This window comes from Lissotriton vulgaris, chromosome 4_1, assembly GCF_964263255.1.
Source record: "Lissotriton vulgaris chromosome 4_1, aLisVul1.2, whole genome shotgun sequence".
NCBI classification, from domain to species: Eukaryota; Metazoa; Chordata; class Amphibia; order Caudata; family Salamandridae; genus Lissotriton; species Lissotriton vulgaris.
In genome coordinates this window covers 643,868,963-643,881,476 of record NC_141691.1, presented here as the reverse complement: position 1 = coordinate 643,881,476, position 12,514 = coordinate 643,868,963, and positions in this window count along the sequence as shown.

The window sequence follows — 12,514 nt, the reverse complement described above, 5'->3', positions numbered from 1 at the left end:
CCCACACACATACCCTCTCTCTTGTCTCACCAGTAAACCTGTAATTTTCTTTTCCTTTGATGCTATCAATATTTGTATACCTCATCAATCACTTGTACAGAAAATGGTTAGCAAATATGTAACCATTGCTATGTGTGCTCTTCAGAGAGAGGCCATGCTCTAGATGAGAATAAAAGAGCAGCTTCACTAAGATTTGACACAACGCTGAGCAGCAACCAATTACAATTCATTTTGAAATATTGATCTATGTTTTCCCTGTAATGGTAAGTACAAGAATATAGGGTAAAGACCCATTTCAAAGCCAGTTTATAATTACTGCCAGGACTGAGACTTGGCAGGGTCTACCTCACTTAAATCTGTAAGTATTCTGACCATGAGTATTTGAACATTATTATTTTCATTTTTAAAAGTTTATATTTTTGGAATCACTAATAATGTGAAGAATGTATACTCACACTTGATAACAATGTGTATACTGATTTAATACGGTTGCTTTTTAAACAAATTCTCTATGATGTGCCGAAAGGCGTGACTAAGGCAAGCTAGTCTGTGCCCATCAGCATCTGACCGGGGCTAGATTACAGGAACCCCGTTCCTTCTCAGCCTGCGGTGAGGTCCTACACTGCAACATTTTTTAACTCCCTGATACCCTGAGACCGATTGGCAACACAAGCTGTCAGGTCATTAACTCGGGAACTAGATCTTTGACTTGCAATTTTGCTTCTTCTACTCTTTTTACATTTAGGGATACTCATGCGGTACAATACCCACCTTCTAAGCATGCATTGGCTGTGGAGCATGTTGACCCTCATTGCAAGAGGCCTTCAGATGCATACCATCCTTTTCAGACTTTTTATGTTTTCAGGCTGAGCTGTTGTTTGCTCGCTAAACATCAACAATATTTATTTAATTTCCTTTGTGTTATAACACAGATGCTGTATTCTTCACTGAAACCTGGTGAAACACAGGTTTGCTACCAGACATTCTTGCAGCACTTCCTGCTAATTTTTCTTTAGTTAGGATAGATAAACCAGCTAGAATATGAGGAGGAATTGTCCTTACTTTTAAAAAAGATTACAAATGCACAATTGATTGTTAAGTTTTGCTATTTACTCTTCCGCTCACTCCTAAAGTTATATTTTCTGGGGCTATTGTCCGCCTGGGTACCCCGGAAAGTTGTGTACTGCTCTGCCTGACTTATTGGCTCCTCACAATTACATACTGCTATCTTTACTTTACTTAGAGACATTAATTTGCATCTTGAGGATCTGAGTATTTATTTTTATTTATTTATTTATTTATTTATCTGATTTATATAGCGCGTTATAACACAGGGGTCTCTAAGCGCTTTGTCAGGGTCCACGCAACCGAGTACAGAAAGCAGCTGGTCATAAATTACAGGCCACCCCACGCTTGCTGAAAAAGCACTGATTTTAATTTCTTCCGGAAAGACAACAAGTTGGTTTCCTTCCGCAATTCCATTGGCAACTTGTTCCAGAATGCTGGAAAAGTATAGGAGAAGGCGCGACCCCCCACGGTGGCCAGTCTACAGCGTGGTTGAGTGAGGAGGGTAGCTTCTGCAGATCGTAGCGCCCTACCCGGCCTATAGGGAGTCAGGTGGGATTTCATATAGCTTGGCGCCCTTCCATACAGGGCTTTGTGCGCAATGCACAGCCCTTTAAACATTACCCTCTGCTTAACTGGCAACCAATGCAGTTCTCGCATGAGGGGGGATGCATGTGTGTTCCTCGGCTTTTTAAAGATAAGTCTTGCAGCGTCATTCATGACAACCTGCAACTTGTCCAAGAGTTTTTGCGGCAGCCCTATGTATAACGAGTTACCATAGTCCATCCTGGCTAGGATCGTGGCAGAGACCGCACGCCTCAGGGTGGAGAAGGACAGCAATGAGGACATTTTCCTAAGTTGTCGAAGAAGGCCGACACAAGTACCCACAACAGCCGTAACTTGCTTCTGCATGGACAACTTGCCATCCACATGGATGCCCAAGCTTTTAACAACGGCCGCAGGTTCTGGGGGTGACCCTAGTTCTCTTGGCCAGAATTGATCATTCCATGGGTTGCCAGCGATGGTAATTGGCAACACCTCGGTTTTATCAGGATTGATCTTTAAGGAGTTCATGGACATCCAGTTGGCTGTGCACTTCAGGATGTTTTGTAATCTTGCGAAAGCACCCAGACCATCATCCAATTGGATGATGATTTGGGTGTCATCCGCATAGTTGTACACCTGACAGTCCATGCGGTTAAGCAGCAGAATCAGAGGCTGTAGGTAGATATTGAGCCAGGCATATGCTGTGCCCAGAATGCCGAAATCCCTCAACCGCAACAATAGTTGGTTATGACAAACGGTGTCAAATGCCGCGGAGAGGTCCAACAGCACCAGGGCACCTGGATTTTTCTTATCTGCCTTGTTCCTCAGTTCGTCCAAAATAGACAACATAACAAGCTCCGTGCTGTGATTCGCACGGAACCCAGCCTGATTCGGCTCAAGCAGGACGTTCCTCTCCAAATGTTCCGACAAAATGGTAAGTACATGTTGCTCTACCACCTTCGCCAGGAACGGTAGCTGAGAAATTGGCCTGAAATTTTTCAGACATTTCACGTCCGCCCCCGTTTTTTTCAACAGGGGAATCAGCCGGGCCTCCTTAAAGGATGACGGGACTTGTCCTGTTTTTAGAGATGTATTCAGAAGGCTCAACACGTCTTCCTCTATACCAGGCAATGCCAGTTTGAACACTTCCGGTGGGCACGGATCTGCCTGGGAGCCCGACTTGACCCGCCCCATAAGAAATGCCAACCTCTCACTGGCATTCTAGCAGGAATAGTCTGCGGAGGGCAGTCAATCGTGGGGGTCGCAACAATTTCGGATACAAGGTCCGTAATCTTGCTAATAAAGAAATCTTGAAATTTTTGGCAGTCCTCCTGCATGAACTCCGTAGTCTGCTCGTTATTTTTCCTAAGTTCCGTAAGGACTCCAAAGACTTGTGGGACACCCCCGCGCCGCACGGCCACCAGCTGCTGCGTGTGCCCCTTGCCTGCCCTCTGCCTCGCTGCTGCCTCGTTTTGCCGATTGCCGGCGGGCGCCGCTGCGGTTGTTTTTGCCCTTGTTTTGTCTAACATTTGTGCCTGTTTTATATAACTTTGTTTTTTTCCTTGTTTTCCTTGTTTTGTTGAGAATTTGTGCCCGTTCTGTTTAATTTTTATTTCCCCCGTGTTGTGGTTTCCTTCCTTGTTGTCCGCCTACCTCGCCGCCCTCCGCCCTCCCTTCCCGCCACCGCCGCTTTTCCCCGCCCCTTTTTCTATTCTGTACCCTCCCCGCTCCCGCCTCCCAGCTGCTCCGCCCACCCGCGCACTTGGCCTTAAATGGCGACCGTGCAACGCAGGTGAGTGTGACCCACTTGTGGGACACCCCCGCGCCGCACGGCCACCAGCTGCTGCGTGTGCCCCTTGCCTGCCCTCTGCCTCGCTGCTGCCTCGTTTTGCCGATTGCCGGCGGGCGCCGCTGCGGTTGTTTTTGCCCTTGTTTTGTCTAACATTTGTGCCTGTTTTATATAACTTTGGTTTTTTCCTTGTTTTCCTTGTTTTGTTGAGAATTTGTGCCCGTTCTGTTTAATTTTTATTTCCCCCGTGTTGTGGTTTCCTTCCTTGTTGTCCGCCTACCTCGCCGCCCTCCGCCCTCCCTTCCCGCCACCGCCGCTTTTCCCCGCCCCTTTTTCTATTCTGTACCCTCCCCGCTCCCGCCTCCCAGCTGCTCCGCCCACCCGCGCACTTCGCCTTAAATGGCGACCGTGCGAACGCGCAGCGGTCACGCGCAGCGGGCGCGCCGATTGTGCGCCGAAGGCGCGCCAAAGGTAAGCCCGTCTACGACCGTCCGCGCCTGGACCGCGCCCAGTGCCAGGACCCCTGGCCCACGAAGACCCCGACCGACCCGCCTGACGTACTCCGCCGCCACCCTCACCGCTCTCAACACCGGCCGACTCCCAGAATGCCATCAAGCCTCTCCACGACGTACCCACGGACCCTTCAGCTGCCACGCCTGCCAGTTCACCTGCATCCGGACCTGCCTCGCACCAGCACCCACCAAGCCGAACACCAGCAGCACCCACCTCAAGTGCATCCTGCTCAACACCCGCTCCGTCCACAGACATGCCATCGAACTCTGGAACCTCCTCGACACCACAGCTCCAGACGTTGCCTTCCTCACGGAGACCTGGATGAACGCCTCTTCAGCTCCCGACATCGCCATCGCCATCCCAGAGGGCTACAAGATCGTCTGGAGGGACCGAAACGCCAACCAGATGGGAGGAGGCATCGCCATCATCCACAGGAGCACCATCCGTCTCACGACCAGCACCGACAACTCCCTGACCACCGCCGAACACCTGCATTTCCAGATCCAGACCAACCCGAACACCACCCTCAGAGGCACCCTGATCTACCGACCCCCTGGACCACGCACACAATTCAGCGAGGACATCGCCGACTTCGTCAGCCCACATGCCCTCCCCTCCGCTGACTACATCCTCCTGGGAGACCTCAACTTCCATCTGGAGAACAACAACGACCGCAACACCAGCACCCTGCTCGACAACCTCGCCAACCTGGGACTCAAGCAACTGGTGTCCACCCCCACCCACCTCGCCGGACACACACTCGACGCTGTCTTCTCATCCAGCAAGGACATCGACTTCAGCCACGCCACAGAGCTTCAATGGACGGACCACAGCTGCGTCCACTTCACCTTCAAGAAAACAACGACCCACCACCACCAGCAACAGGCCGCCCGCAGAAGCTGGAACAAGATCACAGCAGACCAGCTCGCCACCTCCCTGAGCCAGCACCCTCCTGCCAGCTCAGCGAACCCCAGCCAGGCCGCCGACAACCTCACGAAGTGGATCAGCAACTGCGCGGACGAACTCGCCCCACTGAGGACCCCGCCCAGCAGACCCGGCAGCAAGAAAGCCCCATGGTTCACCGACGAACTCAAGAGCTCCAAGAAGAACTGCCGAGCCCTCGAGAAAGTCTGGAGAAGGGAACCGACACCGGACAACAGGACCTCCTTCAAACTTGCCACCCGGAAACACCACCAGCTGATCCGCGCCGCCAAGAAAACAGCATTCAAGGACCGGTTGGACAACAACGCACACAACTGCAAGGAACTCTTCAACATCGTCAAAGAGCTTTCCAACCCCAGCGCAGGAAACAACGACATCACCCCATCGCAAGACCTCTGCAACTCCCTGGCTTCATACTTCCACAACAAGATCGCGGACATACACAACAGCTTCAACAACCAACTAACGCACACCATGACCGAACAACCACCCCCCACCACCACCCTCCACGCCTGGACCCCGATCAGCACCGAAGACACCATCCGCACGATGAACTCCATCCACTCCGGATCACCGACCGACCCCTGCCCTCACCACGTCTTCAACAAGGCCGACGCTGTCATCGCACCCCACCTGCGAGACATCATCAACACATCCTTCGACACCACCATCTTCCCCGAGAGCTGGAAACACGCCGAACTCAGCGCTCTACTCAAGAAACCAACAGCGGACCCCACCGACCTCAAGAATTACCGCCCCATCTCGCTCCTCCCGTTTCCAGCCAAAGTCATCGAGAAGACCGTCAACAAGCAGATGGCCGCTTTCCTCGAGACGAACGGATCCCTCGACCCCTCACAGTCCGGCTTCCGAGCCAACCACAGCACCGAGACCGCCCTCATCGCCGCCACCGATGAGATCCGAGCCCTGATGGACAACGGAGAAACAGCGGCCCTCATCCTCCTAGACCTCTCCGCGGCATTCGACAAGGTCTGCCACCGCACCCTAGTACGGCGCCTCAGCAACGTCGGAATCCAGGACAAGGCGCTGGAATGGATCATCTCCTTCCTCGACGGGAGAACACAGAGAGTCCGCCTACCACCGTACAAGTCAGAGGCCACCGAAGTCATCTGCGGCGTCCCCCAAGGATCATCTCTGAGCCCCACCCTCTTCAACGTCTACATGAGCCCCCTCGCGGCCATCGTACGCAAACACAACCTCAGCATAATCTCCTACGCCGACGACACCCAGCTGATCCTCTCCCTGACCAACGACCCCGCCGCCGCCAGAGCCAACTTGCACGAAGGGATGAAAGAGGTAGCCGAGTGGATGACGACCAGCCGCCTGAAACTGAACTCGGACAAGACGGAGGTCCTCATCCTGGGCTCCTCTCCCTCCGCCTGGGACGACTCCTGGTGGCCTCCCGCCCTGGGCACCGCACCCAAACCGACAGACCATGCACGCAACATGGGCTTCATCCTGGACTCCTCCCTCTCCATGACCAGGCAAGTCAACAACGTCTCCTCGGCATGCTTCAACATCCTACGCATGCTACGGAAGATCTTCTGGTGGATCCCCACCGAGACCAGGAAGACCGTCACCCAGGCCCTCGTCACCAGCCGACTGGACTACGGCAACGCCCTCTACGCCGGTACCACCGCCAAGCTCCAGAAGAGACTCCAGCGGATCCAGAACGCCTCAGCCAGACTCATCCTCGACATCCCACGAACCAGCCACATCTCCGGACATCTGAGAGACCTTCACTGGCTCCCCGTCAACAAAAGAATCACCTTCCGCCTCCTCACCCACGCACACAAAGCCCTACACGACCAAGGCCCGAGCTACCTCAACAGCCGAGTCAACTTCTACGCTCCCAAACGCCACCTCCGATCAGCCAACCACGCCCTCGCCGCCATCCCCCGCATCCGAAGAGCGACTACAGGAGGAAGGTCCTTCTCCTACCTGGCCGCCAAGACCTGGAACTCCCTCCCGACCGACCTGCGCCTGACCCAAGACCACCTCTCCTTCAGGAAGAAGCTGAAGACCTGGCTGTTCGAGCAGTAGCGGCTCCCCCCCCCCAGCGCCTTGAGACCCTACGGGTATGTAGCGCGCTTTATAAGTGTCACTGATTGATTTCTTTCTGGGGGTACCTAGCAGTTACAATCCTCTCCTCAAAGAACTCGGCTTTCCTAGCTATGATCGCCTGCTTGTAGCTAGCGAGTGCATGTGTATACCGACTCCGGGAGTTGGAGTTATAGTCCTTCCGCCAAGCTCTTTCCACTTTCGGTAACCCCTGTTTCTTCGCCCTAAGTGATTCGTTATACCAAGGGGCCCCGGATCCTCTGTCCACTAAGTTCATCCTACGTATTGGTGGCACACAATCCGTAGCCTTCCTGAGTTTATCTAATAATTCCTTACAGAGGACATCTGAATTCTCTTCCCGGTTGTTAGATGGTGGATAAGTTAGGAGGTAATCTCCCATTTTGTCTCCGTTGATGTTTTTCCACTTTCTTACCACCTTCCACCCTTCCCCGGACTTCATTTTTAGTTCATCCAACAAGATCTCGCACCTCACCAAATGGTGATAGGACCATACGCACGGCTGGACAACTACCGAACCCTGTGCTGGAGTTGTCATCCAGGCCAAGTCGAGGGTATGACCCTTGACATGTGTCGGGCCCCTCACTTGTTGGACAAAATCCAGTTATGTCAATGCCTCATCAATCTGAAAAGCTTGTCCTTCTTTCTGGACTTTTTCCCAATGATAATTGAAATCACCCATGATGACCACCTTATCATACCTTGAGTGTACATCCTGGACCAGTCTCAGGAACAAATCCGAGAAGTCCGGCGAAGCCCACGGGGGGCGATAGACTAAAAGAATGATCATACAGTCTGTCCCCAGCTTCAACTTGACGCCCAGCACCTCAGCACCGCCCATACTTTCGGCCAAAAGTATTTCGCCCCGTAGGCGAGAGCCATAGAGAAGGGCCACACCACCCCCTCTCTTAGCATCCGCTCTATTATGGTACAGCACCGAGAAGTGAGCTGGTATAGAAGCTACAAGATCTGGCCTCGAGGAGTCCTCCAAACATTTTTCCGTTACTCCAAATATATATAGTTCCCCATCCTCCAGTAGAGTAAAAACCTCCAAATTGTGTCGCTGAAGGGAACGAGTGTTGAGGAGGCTGTAGTTCAAGCCACGAGCATTGTACACGTTATTCCGACCTGGATTTGTCCTAGGTGCTTTCAGTAGTCCTTCCTGGCAGAGTATGGCCACGCACCCCTGACTGAGAGGTATGTTGCCTAAATTAGCTTCCCACAACTCACCTCTGTTATAGGTAAGACGCGGACCAGGGGTCGTGGCCCCGGGTCCCGTTCGGTCATGGATGGGCACAGATGGGCTCGCCTCTGGCGATCCTCCAGCGTGCCCATGGCGCGCCCGCTGCACGCTTGCATATGACAGGTTTAAGTAGCAACTAGCCTGCAGACAAAGATGGCGTCCAGACCCGGCACTTCCTCCCCCAAGATGGCTCCCACCCCAAGGTACCAACTGACGGCCCGCTAAACAGCGGTGCAATTGGGTTTTTAAATGCGAGTATGTCCTAACACAAACCCCAATTAGCGCAGGTCTCAAAAGCAATATTAAAGGCCCTAAGTGCCAGAATTAAAAATTATTGCGTTTAAAAGCGCAGTACTCTCGCGCTAGTCCACCAAATATGCAGCGTTTAAAAATGAACAAGCAGCCTTCAGTAATAGCGGCACTTACCTAACTGAAATGTATCCTTTATTGACAATATGGGTGTTCTTAATTTGCCACTTTTAAACCCATCACTTTTGGACTCAATTTATTCTAATATAAATGACCTGATGATAGATCCCCCTCTTCAGCTATGCTAGTTTGAGCGCTTTGCTGCTCCATTTAAAATCTTCAATTCTTCTGTCAGAAAACTAGACCAAACTTAACCTCCGGCACCAAAATGAACAGCTACTGAGTACTAAGCCTACTCTTTTACAACAGCCTGATTTGAATCAAACTGTGATTCATCACTGGCCTAATCCGGCTATTAACTATTAAATGTGTGGGCAGAACTCACCCACCTGCCCCTTCATTCACTGATACACTGAGATTAAAAAGGAAACACTGCAAAGTGATACAAGAAGCTGGAGGAAGTTGTATGATGTAGAAGCTAAGTCTGAATATAGGGACTCCTTAAAGGGCTATCATGCTCTCTGCAAGTCTGCCCACACTACGTACTATACAGAAAGGTTTACCAACACCCAGCATTATCAAAAGACACTTTTTACGGTGGTGAAAGAATGATCAGATGCTAGTAACATCTTGTCTATGCCCCTTCTTTCACAAAGTCAATGTGATGATTTAGCTCTTTTTTCATTCATAAAGGGGATACTATTCACATACAACTGGCTAAATGTTCTGTGAATAACTCAAATATGGATACTTCTGATGCACGTTTAGTGGAGGCTAATCACCTGGCAATGAAAGCAGAGGGTGCCGTCAAATTAAGTGCATGGCCTTTTTGGATCTTGCATCCTTCTTGGTGGCCTTACAATGTATCAAATCAGTTTCTCCGACGGATCCTCTTCCACCAGTTAAGCTCAGGTTATTGGATACATCAATCTTAACTATGATTCTGAAGCTCTTTTATTCTTCATTGAGGGAAGGGATTGTGCCTCAGAGGTGGAAGCATGCTTTGGTTCTTGCTCTTTAAAAAAAACTGATTTGGATACTTCTTGTTTGTTGAATTTTTTACCTATCTCCCTGTTCCCAGTCTTTTCCAAAGTCCCAGAAAAGCATAATGGGGGTTGGGAGCACACTGCCTCCCAGTCCCAGCACAGTTCTCCCCTTTGCATCCTGGTAAATGCAGTACACAGTTTAAACTTACTTCAAAATTAGCTGGAGTTTTTCACCAAAGTTGGTGCAGACATTGCTGTATACCTCTAGACATGTGTTTCTAGGTACGCCCATCATCAGTAGAGAGCAGCCGTATTAGAGAACAAAGAAAAATCATCTGGGGTTGCTGGAAATGCTGTCAAGTTTCTATCAGGTCATGGTACCACTCACAGGCACACAGGTGCATCTCCAAAGCTCTTCAGCTTGCTGGCTCAAGGAAGCCTTTTAATGAAAATGGGGGATGGGAGCACACTGCCTCACAGTCCCAGCACAGTTCACCCCTTTGCATCCTGGTAAATGCAGTACACAGTTCCAACATACTTTAAAGTTGCTGGAGTTTTTCACCAAAGGTGGTGCAGACATTGCTGTGTATCTCTAGACAGGTGTTACTGGGTTGAGCCCATCATCAGTAGAGAGCAGCCGTATTAGAGAGCAAAGAAAAATCATCTGGGAGTGCTGGAAATGCTGCCAAGTTTTTCTCAGGTCACAGGTGACCTGACCTCTGGTCACCCCCCACGCCGCACGGCTCCACCCGGTTGCCCCTGTCTGCCCCTTCTGCCTCTGCTAAGGGCTCGCCGCTGGCCGCTGGTGTGGTCTGGTACCTGTCTCTTCTGTCTGTTTAATTTGGCTTGCTGATTGTTGCTCTGTACCTGTCTCTGCTGCTTGTTATTTTGTCCTGCTGACTGTTGCCCTGTTCTATTTTTTGGTTGCCCCTCTGTTTGCCGCCGTTCCTCGCCCTCTGTACCCCCCGCTCACCACTTCCCACCGCTGCTCCCGGCGGCCCTGCCCCTTTTGCCTTCTATGCCCCGTGCCAATCACCCATTGGCCACCCCGCTCCCGCCTCCCAGCTGCTCCTCCCTCCCACTTCGCCTCTTATGGAGGACACCGTGCGGAAGCGCAGCAGACGCGTGCAGCGGGCGCACCGCTGGAGCGCCGAAGGTGCGCCAAAGGCAAGCCCGTCTGTGCCCATCCACGCCTAGACTGCACCCAGCGCCAGAACCCCTGGCCCCAGCCGATGCCAGGGCACCCGATTGAGATACGACACCGCCACCCTCATCGCACTCAACACCGGACGACCTGCCATCGAGCCACCCCAAGGCGCACCCACAGACCCTTCACCTGCCAAGCCTGCAAATTCACCTGCCTCCGGACCTGCACCCCACCCACCAGACACAGCTACGACAACAACAACATCCTCAAGCGCATCCTCCTCAACACCCGCTCCATCCACAAACACGCTGTCGAACTCTGGGAACTTGACACTACAGCACCAGACGTCACCTTCCTCACGGAAACCTAGATGAACGCCTCCTCGGCCCCCGACATCGCCATAGCCACTCCGGATGGCTACAAAATCACCCGGAAGGACCGCATCAACAAAACTGGAGGAGGAATTGCTATAATCTACAGGAACACCATCAGCATCATGACCAATGCCGAAGACACACTCCGCCGCCGAACACCTACACTTCCAGATCCACACCGACCCCCAGACCACCCTCAGAGGAACCCTCATCTACAGACCCCCGGGCCCACGAACACAATTCAGCGAAACCATTGCCGACTTCATCAGCCCGCATGCTCTAGCCTCACCAGAGTACATCCTCCGAGGGGACCTGAACTTCCACCTGGAGAAAAACAACAACAACAACACCACCGCCCTGCTCGACCACATTGACAACCTCAGACTCAAGCAACTGGTGGACACACCCACCCACCTCGCTGGCCACACGCTCTATCCCATCTTCTCCGCCAGCAACCACGTCTCCTTCAGCCACTCCACCAGACCACACTGGACCGACCACAGCTGCATCCACTTCACCTTCAAGAAGACCACCTCCCACCATCGGATGCTACGGATCCCCCGCAGATGCTGGAGCAAAGTCACCACAGACCAGCAGACCACATCACTGAGCCAGAACCCACCTGTCGACACCCCAACACCAACGACGCAGCACACAACCTCGCACAGTGGATCACCAACTGCGCCGATGACCTCGCTCCTCTGAAGAAACGCCCAGGCAAGACGAGCAACAAGAAAACCTCATGGTTCACAGACGCCCTCAAAACCGCAAAGAAATCATGCCGAACCATCGTAAAAGCTTGGCGCCACAAAGGGACATCAGAAAACATGACAGCCTCAAGAACGCCACCCGCGAATACCACCAGATGATCCGCACCACCGAAAGGACATCGTTCAAAGAGCAGCTGGACAACAATGCCCACAACAGCAAGGAACTCTTCAGCATCATCAAAGAGCTCTCCAACCCCAGCGCCAGCAACAACGACATCACACCGTCACAAGACCTCTGCAACTCCCTCGCCACATTCTTCCACCGCAAGATTGCAGATATATACAACAGCTTCAGGCCCCAAATTCCGCCTCCAACCACCAAACTAACAACCCCCACCACCAGCCTCAGGGCATGGACCCCCGTCAGCACTGAAGACACCACACGCATCATGAACACCATCCATTCCGGCTCCCTCTCCGACCCATGCCCTCATCATATCTTCAACAAAGCCGACACCATCATCGCACCCCACCTTCGGAACGTCATTAACAGCTCCTTCACGTCAGCCACCTTCCCAGGAAGCTGGAAACACGCAGAAATCAACACCCTTCTGAAGAAACCAACAGCGGACCCCAAAGACTTCAAGAACTTCCGCCCCATCTCTCTTCTCCCCTTCCCGGCTAAAGTCATCGAGAAGACCGTCAATAAACAGCTGACTGCATTCCTCGAAGA